This window comes from Crassostrea angulata, chromosome 7, assembly GCF_025612915.1.
Source record: "Crassostrea angulata isolate pt1a10 chromosome 7, ASM2561291v2, whole genome shotgun sequence".
NCBI lineage: Eukaryota > Metazoa > Mollusca > Bivalvia > Ostreida > Ostreidae > Magallana > Magallana angulata.
Window position 1 is genome coordinate 40238974 of NC_069117.1, and position 8325 is coordinate 40247298.

Below are 8325 nucleotides of genomic sequence, written 5' to 3' on the forward strand. Positions count from 1 at the left end.
TTATCTCTTGTTGGTTCTTGTGTTAGCTAGTTCTTCCAGGAGAGATAGATTTACTTAAGAAATAAACAGCAATTTAAAAAGTTCACCGGTATATGAAGTTGGATGGTCATGTGATCAAATCCTGTGAAGCCCAATGGGCTTCTCGATAGGTACCAACCAATTTCATATCCCGGTGAACCTTTTAACATTGCTGTTTATTACTTATACATGTATTTACGTTTGAAAAAGACAAATCGTTATAACTATATAATTTAATTCTAGTTGTAAAACGTAAACTGCCCCAAACCATTTTATATCGTATAAAAAAATAAATATTGAGTTCATTCCTTTAATAAATTAATTCTGATTGTAACGCGCTTTCTGATTGGCTAAAAAATTATTTTATATCGTATAAAGAATGTTGCCTACGTCATAGTAAGACTAACGTCAATAACGTATCGATACGCCTGACGTTAAGTTTAAATTTTGTACAATTTTACATCATTTTAAAGGTCAAATGACGATGAATTCAATATTTATTAGTTTGATACGATATAAAATGGTTTGAAACAGTTTACGCTTTTTTATAAACCGCTTTATACGGTTTATAAAGCGTAAACTGCCCCAAACCATTTTATTTCGTATCAAACAAATAAATATTGAATAGAATGTCAAGAAATTATTTTATTTTCTACATAATTTCTTTAAAATATCAAAATATTGTTTTATTTTCTACATAATTCCTTCAAAGCCGTAAACTATGGGAAAAAGATTCTTCAAATCAATTATGATGTCATAATGGTTGTAGCACTAAAACATCGACACTCTGGAATCCTTTACTAACTGATCTTAACCTTAATTATCTAGTAAATGGTTCCAGGGTGTCTTTTTGGTGATAACATGCTGCTGCAGTTACGAGACTGTATACTTCGAAAATTATGATTCAATGCTATAATAAGAGTACAAGTATTGACCATTTTGCCATAGTAATTAAGCCCCCATGAAAAAGAAAACGTAATACCAACAGTTGCATACAATTTAATTACTTTTGCCCCATTTTACATAAATGTATCTAAAATATCCAAATGAATTAAAAAAAAATTACACTGACAATAAAGATTTAAATTTGATCAAGAGTAGATTTTAAATTGTCCTTAAAAAATAACTCCAGAAAAGATTTCAGTTTGATGCATGGGCCTCAGTATTTTCTTAACCACCTGAAAACAAAAAGATATGAAAAGATTACTACATAATCATAATGTACATATATGAATTACAAAAACTGTTTAGTATAACTAATCCAGTGAATAAATGCGAAACAGGATTTGATCACAATTAAACCCTAAAATAAATACAAAAGAGAAGAAAAATATGAAAAAGTTCACACATTATTAAAACATCATTTACAAAAAGTCATTGACAATTAAGGCAGACAAGTCTTATCAGACAAGAACAGTTTTGATGAGCTAGCTTATGACTTTTTTACTTACATATTGGTTTCCATATGGTAGAATAATTCAACTTTGTTCTCATAGTAAAAACTGGAGGGCATCCCATTCTTTATTGCACTGTATCCCCCTTTCAGACAAATATTGCCCCCCTCAGCCGAGGTAGAGGCAGCAGCCCTGGGCTCAGGGAGTGCCTTCACATAGAACCAACAGTTGGTTCTAGGATTATAACACTCCACCGATGAAAGCAAGCTGAATTGAAGATAAATATATAAAAATAATTATAAAAATTACCACCCAGATTTCTTTCCATTAATTTTCATCAATATTTCTCTTTTTGTCCTGAAAATTGTGAAGACATACTGGTACATACCGATTGCCTTCACCTATTCCACCAATAGCAAATATATAGCCATCTACTTCACAAAGGGAATGCTCCATCCTCGCAACATTCAATGGAGCCACTGGTCTCCACTCTTTGGTCTCGTATGAGTACACCAATACTTTATTGGTGGGGGAGGGACACTCCGAATCTTTGTACCTGGCTCCACCTACAAAAATTGCATTATCAGATCATCTTGTATTGATTTCAACATTGATTTGATTATATATTTTCTTCAAAATAAAAATTAATTTGGTCAACTGCAATTTTTGCTTATTTTATGATATGCTTTGCCCCAAACCCTGTCAAAGTTCGTGGAAATTCGACCACCTTGATCTATCTACTACTATAATCTTGATAGACCTCTAACAGTGACTTTTTCCCTTTAAGACATTAAGTCTCCATTTTAAAGTTTAAAAGATATGGTCAAGTTAGAAAAAGTAAGACACAGAATCGAGAAAAGAATGAAAGAAAATGTCCTTCAGTGTATAATCTTGGTAACATGAAAAACTAAAAGCATTGCATAAGTCAAGATTCATTAATATATTTTGAACTGTTGATCAAAGGGAAGGATAATTTTTTAAAAGATATCCACAAATTAGAAATTATTTGAAATATATATATAGAAGTTTAAAAAAAAAAACACACACAGAGAAACACTGAATAGAACTTCCAAATTCCTTCCAGATGTCCATGATATTAAGACTAAAGAGTTACTGTCATTCTCTATAATGAGGTAGAACTGTATCTCCTTACCAACCATGTACCACTGGTCTCCTCCCCAAATCATTGCTTTTCTACCATCAGAGTGGTCCTGTCTTTTATATTGTTTACTCCTTTTCTTTTTGACATGTTTGTCATTGCTTTTTCCCTCCACTATGGAAACATCTTTTTGCTTTGGTTTCCTCCCCATCATACAATCCATGCTTTGTAGTCCAGTAGTTCCCAATCTGGCTGGCTTTCCAGCTAGTTCACATTCTGTGTCGTCCATCATAGACCCTAGATATATATATAAATAATTTACAATAATATAGTTAGCTGTTTTAAGCACGTTCAATTGCTGTATTATACAAAATAAAAAACTCTGGTCATCATATGTATATAATTAGGAAGCAAGTCCCCAACTCTGTGTAACTGAATATCTAACTGCATGATTAATGTTTCAACATCAGAACTTTAAGATATCAATTTCCACATTGATAATGAAATTATTCTTTGTAAAGAAGTTTTTTTATACTCTGTTCCTGGAACAGACCATAATAATAACTTCTAAATGAATTTCAGATTTAAATATTTGAAGTGTCTAAAATTAATTTAAAGAGCATGCATTCATGCACTTTGATGAGGTTTGTACTGAAAGTATCCAACTATCCATGCCCTTTTGCCTGCAACTACATCAAGTGAATAAAGCTAGGTGACAGAAAGATGAACTGATAAAAAAAACAGGTTATGTACAAATAAAATGGCTATCTAATCTATATACCTAAATAGTACATTAATTGTTACCAAGGTTAACACCTACAGTAAAACTTGCTTACAAGGAACTTGGATACTAGAATAGTAGGTTAAGTTGGGATTTATGAATAAAATTATAATATTTCACACATCATTTGTTAAACTTTCTTCTACTTATATAAATAATCTGACTTATTAGGTAACAACATTTCTTTATCCCAAGGTGTCTTTTTACATGAAGAGAATTTTACTGAATTAAAACAAGTCAATTTTCCTTATGATGATCCTGAAAAATATACTTTTTACCGTTTTATCCTCCATTTAATATTATTTCACATCAATTTTTTTTAACTTTTTGATGGTATGTTGACAATAAAATATTACATTTTGATTCCCTGTATTGCTTGATACAAGGTGCAGAAATGGTGGACCAGCTTTGACTTCGGGAACAGGCATGACGATTAAAATCCTCGACAGCATCTTCAGTCATTAGGACAATGTCATAAGTGACATCAGGTTCCTTGAACTCAGAGCTACAGTGTGTCTATACGGGCAACAGAAAGAAGAAAGACAGAAAAGGAATAGGTCAGAATGTGGAGCAGACATACCAATAGAATGGAATGTTTCACTGAAATGTTGAAATAGCTAGAGCTATATCATATATATATTTCTGATATTAGGCCACCTCTCAAAGAAGTTTTTGTTCTCTCCTTGAAACATAAAAATGCATCATGTAAAAAGGAAATGATAAATCAAATATGTACTAGTATATGATATTTGGCCACCTTTTAAAGAAGTTAATTTTTGTTCTCTCCAAGTCAGCTAATGAATAATTATGTAATTTGTGTATGCAGGTGTATTTCATAAAATTCTGGGCTTTACGAGGGTTGTCCCAAAATAATGTAGACAGGACATATAATTTATAATTTGTTCACTCCAATTTCATTAGACTTCTATGTTTTCTTCAATGACCCTTTGGCAAACAATACTAAAAAAATTCAAATTTGTACTTTATTTATTTCTTGAGAAAATAAATAATTATTAACATCAAGTTTTGTCAGGCGGCGCAATGTGCGACGTCGAAAATTTCCAGTTTTACGTTGTTGCAAAACCCTCAACATGGTTTTACGATAACATTTACGTTTTATTTCCAAAAATGTCTTAGAAAAAATATCATCTTTGAACATTCTACAGTGCATTCTAAGTGCACATTCTACATATATTTCTAGTTTGTTTTTTTGTTTTTTAATATTTTCTAAGTACAAACGATCTGTCGGCTCCAAAAGTGTCGTATTACTTGTTGTCTAACGTCCGTCTTACCGAAATGTGTTGTTCTGCATTTTGACGTCTATTGATATCGTTCGAGGTTTTTTTTCACTTATTGTCATCATACTTGCTAAAATATTTTCAATGTTGTTTAACTACTTATTCACAAAACGCATTTATAATCGATTTTGTTAATTTCATTTACTTCCAAAGCCGCTTAGGATTTATTTCATGATTTTTACAAAATTGTATCAGTTACTACTGCGCCGCCTTAAACGCTGACATCGTCATTTTATTACGAGTTAACTTTTCAACTTGTCACAAAGCGCACTATATAATATTTAAAAGTTTTGTAATAGCCAAAACATTTTCTGAGTAACTAATAGAATTATTATCAAATATCAATGTATGTTTTATTTGAATTTTTTAATTCAAAAAGTACATTTCCTCGCAATTTTCATTTTATTATGTTGATTTTAACTTTTTGTTTTAGACATTGCGCCGCATGTCAAATTTCTGATCTAACATGCTTTCATTTTACTAATTTAATCTCAAACAATATTTGATTTTAAAACATTATTTGAATGCAAATATCTTGAACCCTTTGTGGCACAAATTTCATCTTCCTTTGTCTTTGATTAACTGAATAACGCCATTTGTCTACGCTATTTTGGGACAACCCTCGTATACATGTATATTAATACATGTAATATTAATTCTCATGCATGCATGCAATGTTGAAAAGAAAAATGAATTTCCCTTCCTAAGTTTATGAACATTGCGAGTCAAAAGAGGGCAAACAAATTAATGCATGAATTTCAAGGTGGTTTATAATCAAAACAGTTGTTCCATTAATTCATTCCAGTTTTGAGGCGAGTTTTTTAACATATACTGTACTTACCTTTGACAATACTTTATATACAGACCGATGATCAATCTATCTAAGCATGATTTGCTGAACATGGAGCAAATCTGATCATGCTGTCAAACCAGTCATTAATTACCGGTATTTATAGTGTGGAAGTAAAAGTAACTACTGGTAATACCTGCTTATAGTACTGTATGAAAATACTTAATAAAAAAAACACAGCATAAATTAACGTAAAAGGAAAAAAAAACAATTCGGTACACATGTTATAAAGAAACATAACTATTCATGCACCTTTAGATATTGCTCAACACTCCCTCCACTGTTGGCAAGGCTCCTTGGTTCTTGGATCTCCAGATTCAGAGGATCTTGCTGATTGAGGCTGATGGAGGTCTGAACCCTACACCAAGGTATAAAAGATGCATTGAATTCAAATATTCTTTAATACACTGTCATTTTTTTCACAACAAAAAATAGCAGATTATTTAAAATGCATGACTGCATGGGAATATATATGCCTTACTGTAAATCAACTTTTATTTGCTTATTTGAGAATCGAAATCTTTGAGAAGGTTTGCAAGAGCCTGATCGTTACAATTATTTTCTCGTCGCAAACCAGTTCTCAAAACCTGTGGTGTATTACTTTTAAAATAGTATACATCTCTGTTGCAAAAATTAGTAGCTGCAAACCAGTTTGACTCTGTTAAATGACGCAAAATAAAGTTGTCGCAAATAAAAGTTGGTATTAGATTTGATTATGTTTATTGTTTAATTTCAAGCTATAAACCTAATAGGTTAAATCATAGTATCATTTATCTTTTTCATATATAAAAAGTAAAATAATATTGAAGAGTATATGTACTAACCAGTTAGCCATAGTGATCAAGCCCACACAATGGGAGCTCTGCTTAAGGACGGGACATTTAACAAAGCATTCCCTCAATTGCTGGCTTGATAGGTGTGAGAGCCTCACGGTATCCATCACTCTCTCCAGATTCTTCATTCGATCCTCCTTATGATGGTGAAGCCAACTTACAGCACTCTCGAAAATGTCCATCTCTGAATTAACATCGAGCCTTTCATTTGACAAAATCATGCAGACTGTGTCCACATCTAAGCCATAGAAAGAGGAACAGTTCCTAATCTCCATAAAATTTTTGGCTATCAAATCCATTAGAATGTCACAAAGTTGAACATCTTTATGCCTCCTCATCTTTTGCAAAAGTTTCAGCATGTCATGGTGACCAAGAGAGGATATTTTCTGCAAACACATCTGTGTGATTTGCTGCACTTTGAACATCCGTGAGAGGTCAAGTACCTCATGCAGACAATCAGGTTTAATAATATTGATATCACCAGAATAAATGCAATTTAGGAATGTCTTTAAACCACTATCTGACACTCCAGTAACCCTAATTTGCCTTGGTCTGATAGGTGGCTGAGTAAAGTCCTTGCTGTCAAACATCTTCTCAAACAACGGACTCTGACTAGCAAGGACGACTTTATGCACTGGGTAAATGATGCTGCCCAGTTTGAATGAAATGTCACATATTTGTTCTCTGTTATAGATTTCATTCAAATATTGGCCAATATTGGCATAGTGCTTGTTGTTTGACGCCTGTATATGGCCTGAGAGTGGTGCACTATCACTTTCATTTTCAGCCTTTGGAGATGACTTTTCAGGGTTTCTGGGGACTTCATCCTCTGAGGCAGTTTTTAGGTTTCTGGTTACCTCATCATCTGATGCAATTGATGAAACTGAACTTGGTGGAGAAACCGAACTTGGTGGAGAAGGTGTCTGGTTTTGGTTTCTGTCAACTATTGTATAAAAACATTTCTCAATTAAATGATAATTGCCTTCTTAACAAAGTTTCAAAAACATTAATTGATAATTATTATAATAAAAATGAATGTACTTTTGTAAATATCTATTGATCTAAAAGCCAAAGCCTTTAATACCCCCCCCCCCCCCATTAACCTTCAATAAATTAATCTCCTAAATTCAGTATTCGAAGTTGTTTTTACTCAATCAAAGCTGCACCAAAAAGCTTAATTTTTTTACTATTTTAATCCAACAGAAAATAGATTTGCTATAATAATTGTATTCCTAATAACAAAAAGAAAAAGGGTTTGATAAAAATATTTTGAGTTAAAGATTTATAGAAGCCTTTTGTTATTTGGTCAGAGAAAGCAAGAAAACTCTAACAGGACTCAATAAATCTACAAAAAGTAAAATGCAAATACCCCTACCCTTCTGCTGAATATATCTCAATTTCAAGGAGTCCAAGACTACAGACCCAGAGGAAGAAGTTGTAGATGTAGAAACTCTAGATGTCGAAGCTCCCAGGGCAGCTTTTTCAGACTTAAATAAAATGAATTTCAAATATTAAAAAAAAATGATCTCCATATATTGTTCACAAATGTTAATACATGTAAGACATTACTTTCATATTGAGCAAAAACTTACTTTCATCCTCTCTTGCCGCTTCCTCTCAAGCCAGCAGGCCTGAGGGTCGGCATCCTCTTTGCTCATGAAGCTGTACCAAACGTCCCGATTTACTACAATCGGTTCACGCTTGGGCAGGACTTCGGTTGTCACAATCATAGTGTCCTTCATCTTTGGACACGATGAATTTCAAGATATCCAATACGGCCTTTCAAGTTTCTGTATTCAATTAAAGAATGAAAATAAAAATTAATTTACAGTTGATAAACTGTTCCAATTGAACGATGTATAACCACACACGAGCACCGGACACTTTCGTCGAATCGATGGGCGAAGGCGAAGATTGATAGTATTTACAAACTATCAATCTTTGGGAGTCACGAAAACGCAGCTTCTCTCTATCAACACTATTACGTAACTAAGGAAGTCTAAACATGCCCGCGCATTTAACTTGAAATAGCAGGAAGTAGCATAATATCTA

The 8325-nt window shown here is 32.7% G+C and overlaps 1 pseudogene; it reads right to left on the reverse strand.

Moving 5' to 3' along the window:
• Window positions 1-1188: 1188 nt before the first annotated feature.
• LOC128191329 (kelch-like protein 3) lies at window positions 1189-8325 on the reverse strand (annotated as a pseudogene).